At 40.4% G+C, this 13,520-nt stretch overlaps 1 long non-coding RNA gene across 1 annotated transcript; it reads right to left on the reverse strand.

The window, feature by feature from the left end:
- Positions 1 to 10,445: 10,445 nt before the first annotated feature.
- On the reverse strand, positions 10,446 to 13,207 carry LOC121684093. The gene is made up of 3 exons (XR_006023027.1): positions 13,150 to 13,207; positions 11,513 to 12,108; positions 10,446 to 11,073 (listed from the first exon to the last, which is right to left on the reverse strand). It is a non-coding gene; the product is annotated as an uncharacterized LOC121684093 (long non-coding RNA).
- Between the last annotated feature and the right edge of the window lie 313 nt (positions 13,208 to 13,520).

The following is a 13,520-nucleotide window of genomic DNA, read 5'->3' on the forward strand; positions in this document are numbered from 1 at the left end:
CCTCCTTTGTGTTGCCTGTGTAATGACGTTCATGTGTTTTGGTGCGTAACCTATAAAAACATTCTGAGACAACTTTGTAGTTTGTTACAAAATCAATAAGGATCTAGTTAATGTTACCGTTAGCGTTGGTTGAGTGATGGGAGGCCAATTTGATTGATTGCATTTGTAGAAAACTATAAATGCGGTTATACCAAGCAAATTAATAGCAGCACTGTAATTGTATCTTTCGACTGTCATTTGTTGCACGTGCTACAAAAATCATTCCGTGCAATGGAAAATTTACCAACGTTACACTGGTCTGATACAGTTTTGCCTATACATGCGTGAGACTGAGACGCCTGTTTATTTTGTTTTAAGTGCGTGCAGGGTGTGAGAGGGGAATCGATGTGCTTTGATTCCAGCTTGGTAGTTGTAGTCTGTGAAATTAAAAAGCACGTGTGTGTGAAGTATCCAAACAATGACACCTTAATTTCATTATGGCTGCTTTAGCAACACACCTTAAGCTACTGTGTAGTGGGTGCCATTTAGAAGTGGCTACTTCATTCGCGCTTTCTTTTGTTAGAAAAATACTTAGGGTTTTAAAATCATCAGTTAACCTCTGTAAATATGTATTTGATGGAAAAGGACAGTTTTTTACTAAAATGACACTGTTTTCACTGGAAATGTCCCCATAGCATAGGAAAAGGTGTGTATAAATGGGCCATTTTGGAATACTGCGGCCATATTGGATTTTTGGACAAAATTCAACATGCCCCAAGTTTTAATCTGTTCCAATAGGGGTTCTAACCAGGAATCCATGGAGAAAACTTTGACCAAAAACTAGGCCTAATGTTTCTAGCAGATGACCTGTCTAATACATGCACATAATAATAATAATAATAATAATAAGCTTTATTTGTATAGCACCTTTCATACACAGAATGCAGCTCAAAGTGCTTTACATTTGAAGCAAGTGATGAAATCAAGGAAAAGTATTTGGTATTTTTTTCTAGGGAGGAAAAACAAGTGAGTGTAGATTTGAAAATGTTGGTCTAAACTGAGAGACACTGCAAATACAGTTGTATTTACAATATTTGTTTCTAATATAAAAAGCAAGGTTAAACTGGCCAAAGAGATCTATACTAGAAATCTTTTGAACATCCAGAGAAATGGAACCTTCAGCAAGGTGAGAGGAACATCTTCAAAAAAGGCCACACCAGATCAATTTATTGACAACCGCTTGATCAATAAACCCTGCAGTGAGGCCACATTTCTTTCAGTGCAGGCATTTTGTGTAATTTGCTGTTTGGAGCAACGCCTAATTCAACCTCAATTAAATAAGTAGTATTCATGCTGAAGAGAGAAGCATGGCCTGGGTATGAATCACAGCACACTCCAGTTTATTACTTTTCCACTTTCCAATTAATTTATTGTGTGTTAAGAGTGACACAAGTTACACAGAGATTACCATGTTTTTGCTACTGTATCTACAGTAGCTTTGTTGGGCTTCCATGTAGTCCAAAGGGACTTTGCTATGCTCAGTGGTCTAAACACACAGGCTGCACAGATAGAGAGAAATAACAGTAGGCTATCAACACCAATACTCAGCTACAACAGTCCACTCACATCTAATATGTAGTCTTGAATTAATACATTCTGAGTTCAATGTGCATACAGCAAGTACCACTGCTGTGCTAATATGAGACATTTCTTGCACTCCCATTGAAACTCTGACTGAGTGGTTAATATCACCATTATCCTCTGGGTGGCTGTCATTTAGACAGATATTGCGAAGCAATATTTCCATGTTGGGTCCTAAATATAATTTTATATAAACAGTACTTGCACATATAAAAATGTGTTAACATTTGCAGTTGTCTGTAGTGTTTGTAGTTTTTTAGTCTTTTTTCATCCTCTTTTCAATGAAGGAAGTAAATCTGTGATACACTACACAGACTTGGTAATATTTTCTGATATTTCATAAAAGCTGGCGAATATCTATCTTTGACTTATATTTTCTTCTGTCCCTTGTGTACATTTTGGTGATGTACTTGGTACAAAATAATAATGAACTGTAGACTGGGTTTGATGGGGGTTATTTTTTATGTGGCAAGGGCAGACAGTGGGGATGTGTCCTTGCCAGGCATGTGTGATAGCATAATAGCCTGTTCTCCCCCTCCTGCCTCTCCTACTCTGCAACCAAGGGGCATCCACTGTACTCCATTACTGATGACATCCTTCCCCACTCTGTGTAATTCACTGCATTCCCCTAGTCTCTCAGCATGTCTGCCTTGGTCTCAGCCACTGAGAGCATGGCGTGAATTATACATCCATGTTGCCGCTGCACTTCACCGATGATGGCGCTACCCCAGCACGGAGCCCAAAATATGAATCTTGCTCTTCTGTCTCCATTTTGCTCATCCTTTACTGTTCCCCACCTCACAACGAACCACCGGTCTTCCCAGCCAACCATGTGAATACAAATCATAGGTCATTAAAGCATGCAGAAGTGTGGACTGCTAGATTTTCATTAAAGACAGGTTACGATCTATCTGCTTCACTGGTGACATGGAATGCCACCAGTGAATGCCATGACAATGGAATGGAACATGGAGGGGTTTATGGAGCCATGCAGGGCTATACTGTAACATCAACACCACCTGTGTATGAAAATCAGTGGAAAATAAATCACCTGTAGGTACCAACCCTTTGCTAATGGTATTTGTCTAAAAGGAAATGTGCCTATATATAATCTGATCCAATCTGAATCCCAGACGCTGTTCTGTCATCTTTTTCTGAATTGGTTTTTGGCTCATCATCGCAAGGGCACATACTCTAATTAGCACCCTATTCCATCTCCTTGAGTCAGGTAGAATGCAAGGTAGTAATTAAGTTGAAATATTAGTGACAGGCTGAAATCCCAAAGTGCCTGTCCTCTGCCTCTACACACACACACACACACACACACACACACACACACACACACACACACACACACACACACACACAGCCATTAAGGCCAAACAAGGAGCTGGATAATAACCCCAGCAACAGTTGTGAGGAATTCTGCCTATTCTCCAGGGAGTGAGTAGAAGAAGATTGGGGGTGAAATAGCAACTTCCACTGAGCAGGGGCCATATGGCTGTGCATATTTCAGGGGTGAATCTCAAATCACAGACGTGCTCACATATTCCTGCTTTTATTCCTCTCTGCTCTGCCATACTAATATCAAACTCGCATTGCATTGCATTTGCAAACCAAGTATCTGACTTGTGTATCCTTGCTGCTTTGTGAATGTAAATTCTATTATATATTTCCATACACATTCTCTCACACACAATGCAGTAAAAATAATAATCAAAACTGTGTATGTGAGTCAAACAAAAGTAAATGTATTCCTACGGAAACCTTGGTAATCTCTGCTGTGTGCAAAACTCCTGCCTTGGTTTTGTTCAGTCTGGTTCTCTGCAGTGGATTAGACTACCGTAGACTGTGTACCACCAAGTTAATGAGCTATAAATGTGCTAACAGATTCTTTTCCTTCACTTACTTCACCATGCTGATAGTGAAATTGACTCAAATAAGCTCATATAACATAATAGGCTCAAATAAGCATATTGCGGATTTGAAGAATGTTATTTTGCTACACCACCTGGATCGAAGGTGGAAAATATATTGAGGAAAGATTGTACATAATCAGGCAACTGTTTGCAATTATAAGTGTCTCTTGGCTTTCACTGCTGACATAAACAGTGACCAATAATCTTAAATACAGATCATCCCATTCTACCTCTGTGATTTCCGGTATGAATACAGGTTGCACCACTTTTGCATTAATTCCCGGTCATGATGTCACAGGCAGCATAGATATTACACACCCTGCTGTGTCTAGACACATGACAAATCTGATCCAATATCAGTATCGGGTGCCGATAAGGATTAGCCTGGGGATACCCATACGAACCCTTGGCACATATGGGCTTGGCTCTGCAGGTCCGTCTAGCCAAGAGGCCATTAACACCCATTTCCATACAGATACAATTCCTAATCTGGCATGGACGTGTGTTTCTTTGGAATTGAGTAAACAACTGCATTTAAAACCTTCGTTTACAAGATTGCTGCACTTCTGAAACCATTTGGTAAAAGTTGAATGCACCAATCTAAGTTTCATTTCACTGCTAGCTTCGCCCCTGCTGGAAGTCGGAAGTCAATGAACCTTTTCCAGACTCACTATCAATTGAGAAGAGTCTGGTGTCAACGAGGCTAGATAAGGATATCAGTCGTTGTACACTGGGTTGACATTACCCATCTATTTTCCTGTTGGAGTAGGACCCAAAACCAAAATGTGGATGCAGTGCAAGCGAAAGCCATTCTACTGCTCTGGAACTAGACATAAATATGCAGTCCTACTCTTGGGCCGGTGGATTACCTACACTTCGAGCCTTATAGTAGGGCTGGTATCCTGCCGACTATGCCAAGTGCTTGCAACATGCATTTATGCAGCTATGGCCTAGATGTTAGAGAAGTGGACTTAGAACTGAAGGCTGTTTGGTCAATTCCCTGGACCTGCATAAAAAATGTAGGCAAGGGGAGTGAATGAACGGCGCTTTCCCATCTATCAACTTTCAATGAATTGCCTTTGAGCAAGTGATGCAACTGCTCCCCAGGTGCTGCTATGGCTGCCTATTGCTCCAGGTGTGTGAGTGCGCTCATTGCTCACTGCCCCTAGTGTGTGGATGGTTTAAAGCAATCCAATGCAGTTCCTGTTTTTTTTGTTGTTTTACTTTGTCATTGAAGTGATTGTAATTGTGTCATCATCCGCTTGTTTGACAATTGGTGATACAGACTTATCACATACACATATCAGAGTCCATATCAGATAATGTTATACTGCACTCAAATCTCAAATGCACAAAATAGTGTGTGCCTTTCTGCCCTATAATCTCAGGCTTACAATTTAGGAGTTATGGAAAGCATTCAAATGAGGTTCATGGGAATGGCAATTAAATACCCCTGCATGTAAACGCAAGTTTTTTTTCTCTATATATGCGTAGGTGGGTTAATATGAATTCAGGCATTCTTGTTGTTAGGACAGGGCAATCTATAACTCATTATATTACAGTGGAAGTGTATGCTAATTACCAAAGAAATCTTAATCGCATCTTCTAACACTATTCTTTCACACCTCCACAATATTCAGCTCAGTGCATTTATTATGAGACACTTAATGCAAGTAAAGTGTTCTCCCAAGAGTGAGAGCTGTGGTATGGGACATTTCTTGAAATACTATTATTTATTATGAGAAAGCCCCATTTCAAATTCCTGTGTTGATATTCCTCACACATTCACTCAGTGGGGTTCATTACTTGCCTTATGATAGGGTCTTTGTCGACATCAAATTCTCTCTCTGCCTGCCTGTGTGTGTGTGTGTGTGTGTTTGTGTGTCTTGTCAGTATGCTTTAGGCTAGAGTTTTCAATTCATAACTGCCATTTTTTTTTTATTAGGATAGACAAGTTTGTTTATTTTTGGCATGTCTCCATACACTGTTTTCTTGGTTTCCATGACTTAATACTGACTAAGGGACCTATTTTTGTGAAGCAAAACCTGGTGCAAAGCGGATTATTATCCGACGCAAAGTTTATTCCTACCTTACTCTCGGATTTTTCGGCATGTGCTGTACTTTTATTAAGCTTTGCGCCCAGGGGTGTGGCAGGAGGTGTGTTCTGGTGCACAATCCAAAATTGCTATCTTACACCCTCTAAAAATCATTACGCCACTGACCAAGAGAAACCTGGTCAGAAATTCTTGGCGAGTTGTTTCTATGTCATTTTAAGAGCGCATTCTCAACAGTGATATGGGCGGTGCCGGGTGCACAACTACACCCTGCTTCTCTCATCCACAGGAACACTTACCAGCGCACCTCCATTCAAATTGTTACAAATTACACGATTACAATGGGAAACATAATTATAATAAAGATATTGCGAAATACATCTCACAATGAATAGTTATTCACCATAATTTGCAAATTGGTAATGACAGATAAAAGTGATAAGGCAAGAAGCAAGAGACACATATGAAGCACAGCTGGGGCTGACTCACCATCACAAGATGTAAGCAACTCCTCTGCAGGATAAATGTCCTTAGGTCATTTGAACATTATTGGGGTAAGTTGCTTTTTCCAGGCTATGTTTTCGATGGTAACCCATTCTCAGTCAATAGTGAAAGTAATTAACTGTGTATAACTGTTTTTCCCTCACTGGATCAAAAGAGTATATATACTTACTTATACTTGTGCCGCTGACTATCGCTGTTTGAAGTTGCACTGCTTGCTGTTAAAGGGAATGACATGTCATTGTCATTGGTTTTGCCCAAAACACACCCATGACTGATTAAGAAACATAGTTGCGCCTTGTTGCGCCATCCGCCCGACGTTTTTCAGAGGTGGATAAACTGGGTTTACTTGTGTTTAGCCTCCACTACATCCCTGCTAGTGACCATGCTTTTTAGATATCTAAATTATCCATTTAATTGCAGATACTAAATAGAACAAATGTTTTAGGGGAACCAAAATTGTGCAGAGAACTACAAGCAATATCAAAGCATCACCTCTGTTACCAATTCACATCACAGAGCTCATAACCAGGCAGTCTCATGACCTCAAATGAATCCTGATGCTGAAACTGTTCAGAACTCATTGCCAATGGCCATGCCACAAGCTCACATAGAAAGTGAATGATTTCCAGATTGCCATTTTCTGCTGGGATATGTTTAGATATTTTAAACACACGTCACCCTCTGTATTCAAGTCAGTGGCACAGATGATTTAGAAAGATGCTCATTAGCTCAGTAAGCTGCAAAAATGTGCAGCTCCCTTGAATATGTAATGTTTCTCCTACCTCAGTATAAGAGCATCATAGCATTCTTGCAGCATTGTTTATGTCTTACTGTGTTTTTATTCACTTAGACTGTCAAAAATCAGGAGTGTATACAACTGTACTTCACTGCAGTTTTGCAACAGGGAGTCATCTATGGCTGTTTGTCTGCTTTCAAGCACCAGTCTGGGTTGGTTTTGCTTATTTTCAATCTCAGCTGTTAGTTTAAGGAAGGCAAAGGTGCTAGTCAATTGGCAATTGTGATACTATGGACTATGGCATTTGAAAAAAATACTGTTTGGAATATCCTATTAATATTAAGATGTGACCTGCTCCAGGGTAGATATGGATCTTGGACTGGGAAATAAAAATTATGATTCACAAATATGTATGAGGCAATAGACAGGATCTATTTGGGGCTGTGGGAAAATGGCTGGTTGATTTGAGGCACTGATTTTGTCTATCCCCACACTGACAGCAACAGAGATAAGTTGGCTCAGGGGCACCTCTGTGCCCAGTGACCCTCAACAAGGAGGGCTTATGTTATCTCCCTGCCTGTCTGTCTGGCACGGAGGTCTTTATCGATTGGCACTATGTGGGAAATCCAATGCCTGTCTTTCTCACAGGAGGTGAGTGAGCTGAGCCCTAAGGCCTTAGGATCATCTCAGAGCCTCCCCCACAACTATTACACCTACATCTCAGATAGAGAGAACAAGGCAAAAAAATGACAGAGAAGAGACAGACAAGAGAGATGACAAGAATTAGAGACAAAGAGAAAAACAGAAAGAGCAGTTGTGCCTGATTCACAGTCAGTATTTACTTTCGTAGAATTAAGTGGGAACTAAATGCAGCAAAAAGGGAAAGGAATGAGATAATCGAGGGTAAGTGTTTATGAATAAAGTGTAGGGTCCCTGCAGAGAATGAAGTATTTTATGTGTAATGAAAGGAAAAAGGACTGTTTGTGCAGTCATCTAAGACTCCTCACAAAATGGCAGCGACTGGAAAAGTGATAAGGTAATCCATCCCTAGGCTTGCCTGGTGTCCCTTTAACAGGTTGTAAGTCGCTTTGACAAAAAATGGCAATTGTAATGTAATGTAGATATCCAGCATGGCTAATGAGGAGTGGGATGTGTAAATTGCAACTACAGGATTGGATATATACAGTAGCTCCTAGAAAAAATACCAGCTAGCCTAGTTGAGGTGGTGTGATAAGAATGTCATAGTGCTAGTTGCCATGGCATGAAGTTCAATTTAACTACAATGCTCAAATCAGAGCTTGACTCATTCTTGCAGACACAAATGCTGGAAACATATGAGAGACACTTAAGGAGGTAATAGCCTTGCAGTTTTTTGTTGTTGTTATGACCAAGGACATGGGCTAGCTTCTTGTCCATGGCCTAGCACAGTGGTCCCCAAACTTTTTCTTCCGAGGGCCAGCTCGCTATGCCTGGCTCTAAGAGAGGGCCAGAGACTCTGAGTATATCAGTAACCATAAATACAAGGATACAAGGATACAAGGAAGTTTATTGTCACATGCATATAGTTACTGAAAGTAAGAAATGCAGTGAAATTATGTCTGGTGTCAGCCTATTTGTGCATTTATGGGGGGAGGGGGGGGGGGGGGGGATTGGGGGCAGGGGGGCACCAACAAGGAGCACCCAAGAGCAACAGGGGCAAGGAAAAACTCCCTTGAAGAAACCTTGGGCAGATCCACGGCTCAAGGGGCTAACCCAACTGCCAGGGGTCTTGGTGTGTGTGTAGGGGGGATGACAGGGGAGATGGGCTAGAAAGGGGGAGACAGGGGAGATAGGCAATCAAGGACATGGGTAGATAGATGGAGGAGAAATCAAAAATAATAAATAAAAAGTTCTATGGAGATGTGCAAGAGTTGGAGAAAGTCAGATGTGTGTGTGTGTGTGTGTTTTGATGTGTGATGAAATAAGAAAATAAATAAAAGGTCTGTAGCATAGGGAGAGGGATGTAAAAGTGCTAAAAGTCATGTAGGTGTGTGTGTGTGTGTGGGGGGGGGGGGGGGGGGTCATGAGTGCTGAGAACTGAATGAGTGCAAAGTCAGTATAGTGTGAATTCAGAGTTGGGAAATGTTTGAGAGTGCTGAGGAGTGAATGTGTGCAAAGTCTGTATAGTGTGAGTTCAGAGTTCGGATGGCCTGGGGATAAAAACTTCTCCTGAGTCTCAGTTCTGGCTTTGTGACTACATAGGCGTCTTCTTGATTTCAGCGGTAGGAATAATCCATTGTTAGGATGAGAAGAGTCCTTCAGAATCTTTTGGGCTCTTAGGAGTACTCTTCTGGAATATATATCTTGTAGAGCAGGGAGTTGAGTTCTTATAGTACGTTCAGCTGAGCGCACTACTCTCTGCAGAGTACTACAATCTCTAACTGTGGAGTTCCCATACCAGGTGATGATGCTACCAGTTAGAACACTCTCAACCGCTGAAGTGTAGAAGGCCTTCATGATGGATGTAGAAACTTTGAATTTCCTTAGCTGACGAAGGAAGTAGAGTCGTTGTCTGGATTAATAAAATAGATAGATAAAATAGCTTAGTGCTGTGAACAACAGCAGTCTACCTTAGTTGAATATTCCATTACATTTAATCATACTGCATATAATACCATTGTTAGCTGTGTTTATGTTGCCATCATGCCATATCAGTGTAAAATGTAGCTCAAATGAAATAATATTAATAAACATGGGCGTAGATTTAGGGTGGGACGCTAAGGACTAGTCCTAATCAAAATTTTAAGATGATAAAATTGTCCCCACCAATATTTTAGCGAACTTATTTGTGCTGCTGATCATTCCAACAGCCAGCACGACAGTACAAGATCGTTATTTGATTGGCTGAAAAACCGAGGGGGAGGGGGAAGGGTTATCTGACACGCAGGCTACACGCACGGAGAGTGCCAAAGCACTATGGAGCTAAATTTGTCTCAATAATATTTGTATATGCGCAGAGGGGGAACCACAAATATTTCTTGATTTGCATGTGTGTTTTTATATCTACAAATAAAAAAAATCATATTTGTACCTCGTATATTGATTTTTACAAATATAGATGTGCATTTGTAAATAAAATGCCATTTGTAAAACCAAAAATTTCATTTGTGAAATGTGAGTCTGCATTTGTGGATCACCAGCACACGCATTCTTCGCTTTCCAAAGTTACGTGTTTTTGAGACGTTCTTCACATGAAAGTCACACAAATCCACACGTAAATAGGCCTACTTTAATTCACCGGCACACAGAAATCGCAATCCAGTAGATGGCGACATCCACAAATATTTCTTGACTTGCATTCATGTTTTGACATCCACAAATAAAAAAACCATAAAGCACAGGCTTGCACTGGCAGTCAAGCGAGCAGGTGTGTCAACGACAACGGTTATTTACCAGGGCTGTCTGCCAATACATACCCCATCAAAGGCCAAAGTAAAACATTTTGATATTCCCTTTGCCCTTCAGCATGTACATGTTTGCCCCTTTTTGTGGTTTGTAGCTATGTCACCCAAGAAGAAGAAAGGGGACATACAAAGCTTTTTCATTATGCAGAGTCTAAGTAGGCAAACTAGCCATACAAACTGGCAACTGGTGACCAGGCTTTCAAATGCGGATTTTACTGTGTAAAATAACATTAGCCGTTAGGATTACCCAGGTACCCATTAGCTGTTAGGATTACTCCCAAAAACTCCACAATACTCATTTTGTAATCAAACACAGAGAAGTTAATTACAGTAAAAAAATATTGTGTCTGTATGACAAATTGCAATGATAATACTCTGATGAGAGTACAAATGACAACATACTGCAATGTCATGAAGAATGGCCATGAAGATTATTTTTCCCTAACAGGAATCTTGATTGCACTTTGTTTCAGTCACCTCAAAACAGTCATTGATCTTGAATTTTAGAACTCCGACTAATGTTGAATACATGCAAAAAACCTTTATGTCAATCATGTCACAAATTCTATGCAAGTTCTGCAAAACACCAATGCACTGGGTGATCAAATAGGCTGACACCAGACATAATTTCACTGCATTTCTTACTTCCAGTAACTATATGCATGTGACAATAAACTTCCTTGTATCCTTGTATGCTGTTGTGAGGGTTTTCCATTTCAGATGACAGCTACTGGCCACTCAACAACCCCACACAGAGGGCAAAATAAAAAAGTTTCTATTTTACAAAGGACCAAGACCTAGCCTGACGAGCCAGACCCACATTAAAATGTAGGGTCTGGGCACTCACCGTTCGCAGTGCTCAGTCCGAGGGGCGGGATAATCGGTTGTCTTTCAAATTCCCTCTGCACGCAATAGGACAGCGCTATGAGTCCCATGTTTCCCCACCAGCGGAGCTAGTTGGCTAGTTCCAACTTTTGCCAACTTAATAAAAGCTTAACTCGTCACACTGTTCGCCAACAGCAACATTACCTTATTTGTTTTCAAGTAGCAGGGAATTCAAGCCAAACCTTTGCAACTCTGCCATCAATCATTATGTTAAGCCCGCCTAACGACTCTATACACGATTTGATTGGCCTGATAGAAGTTAAATTTTTCGAGCTCACAAGCCAACGGAGAGTTGCTAGACTAGCCCTGGCTGCCGCTAGGGTGCGTCTAGATTTCTAGGCTAACCAAGACCACCAAAAAAAGATGACTACACAGCATAAACTCACTTGCACACCCTAAAACTCGTCATGGTCCAAGGTCAAGCTAAGCCTTATAAACACAATTTTCCACAGACCTTCCAACAAAACACACAAAGTAGCACACAGAGTACTACTACATATAAAGTAAGTTAACCCATCAAATGCTTCCACTTGAACAGGTAGACTAGGAATAATGGCCTGACAAGAAATGCGTTGAACAAGCTGGTGGCTGTATGGACAAGGCTTGAGGTGCAGCACAAATGTAATGCAGCCATGGGTATATCATTTACTAATCACACTCTCACGCAGGACATTTTGCCCAATATAACTATATAAGAGGCTATTTCAAAATACTATCGGAAGCAACAAACAAAGACTGTGGTCGGCATCTCCCATTTAAAACAGTGATTCACAAGGCATATAAGGGACAGGGAAACACTAGACCCAAAAGGTAACTGCCCCCCATTTTTCTATCAAGCTGAAGTTGTCCTTAAGCCGCAGAGGGGCTGGTTCTGCTGTTGCAGCTGAGTTAGGGTTGTCAAGATGTCCTTTTGCCTCCAGTCGTTCCCAGCATCTTTAGTTCGGTTCCTGGAAAAGAAAAAAAAAAGGTAAAAATGTCTTACTTTCTGTTCACATACATACATTATGCTGAGAAACAGTTGAATAAAATATCCAGCGAAATGAAAAAAGTGTGCGAGGGCAGCTATAAAAGAACAATTGTGTCTAGCTAGCTGGGTTTGACAAATTGGACAAACAGATGAGTGTGACCAAGTAGCCTAATCTCGATGCTTGGTCACAACTGAATGGTTTAAAATAGAATAATAAACAGACTAAATTAACATACAAATTAATATATAGCAATAAATATATAATAAATTTCTTAACAAATACACTTGTTACCAAAAGCCTTCAACTTTAATAATTTGTATGATCACCACTTTTAAATTAATGTTACTGCCCCTTTAAGACGCCTTCCTAGCCATGAGCTAGTATGAGTTAGACGCGAGCAAGTTCACCTAACGAAAAAAACGAAAAGATGCAAAATCATTCATCATGGGACAACATGCAGCACCGAACTATATAGGAATTAAACACCTTTCACGTCTTTTCTATCACCTGTTCTATCACATCTAAGCGACAATTTCGTGGTGCTTTCATTATTGAAGACTGTTTTGGTGAGTTTCACTTTATTTCCTAAAGTGTAGGCTATCTGTAATACTGAGTTCAATGAAGATAACAGAACATGCTAGCTGCTAATTGTATAAAACCATCACCATTACCCAAATACAGCTCAGTTCTGTAAGTGTTTTTATTGTTTTCTGATGTTTTTTATGTTAGAAAGGGAAATGTGTTTAAGATTATTCCCTATTTGTGTAAATGTGTTTAAGATTATTCCCTAATCCATTTCGTGGATTATTTTACGTTAAAGGGGAACTTGGCAACTATTTTAACGTAATAAACCCGTTTAGAAATCATTTGGATGGTTAAATGACCTGTTCCGGTGAAAATGGTGACTTTTCCCGCTGCCCCTAGCGTCCCCAGGCGGAAAACCAACCTTGCAACATTGCAACTACCGTCCCGGAAAGAGAAGTGAGAAACAAGAAACTCGTTTTAAATCGTGTTTCTTACCTTGTAACATCCACATTGTCTGCCAAACTTATGCTAACCGTTTTGCTAGCTTGTAAACAAATCCATGTGCTTTATCGTTAACCTTTTTCCACAGTTTGAAATAGCATAATGCACAATTTCTCCAGCAGAGGCGGAAATCCTGCCAAGTTTCCCTTTAAATAACGTTACGTTAACGTTAAGCGTTTTGTGAGACCGTTTGGTGTTACCATGGCGATACAGTCAGTGGTGAGGGAAATTACATGTACCATTTACTAACGGTAAGTGTTTTATTTACTTTTATGGCCTGTTGTGCAGGTGAGTTTATCAGTTTTCTTTCTATGATAGCAGCTAACGTTACAGACATAGTCAGGGGGCCTATGTGGTTTCTGTGG

This window comes from Alosa sapidissima, chromosome 15, assembly GCF_018492685.1.
Source record: "Alosa sapidissima isolate fAloSap1 chromosome 15, fAloSap1.pri, whole genome shotgun sequence".
Lineage (NCBI taxonomy): Eukaryota > Metazoa > Chordata > Actinopteri > Clupeiformes > Clupeidae > Alosa > Alosa sapidissima.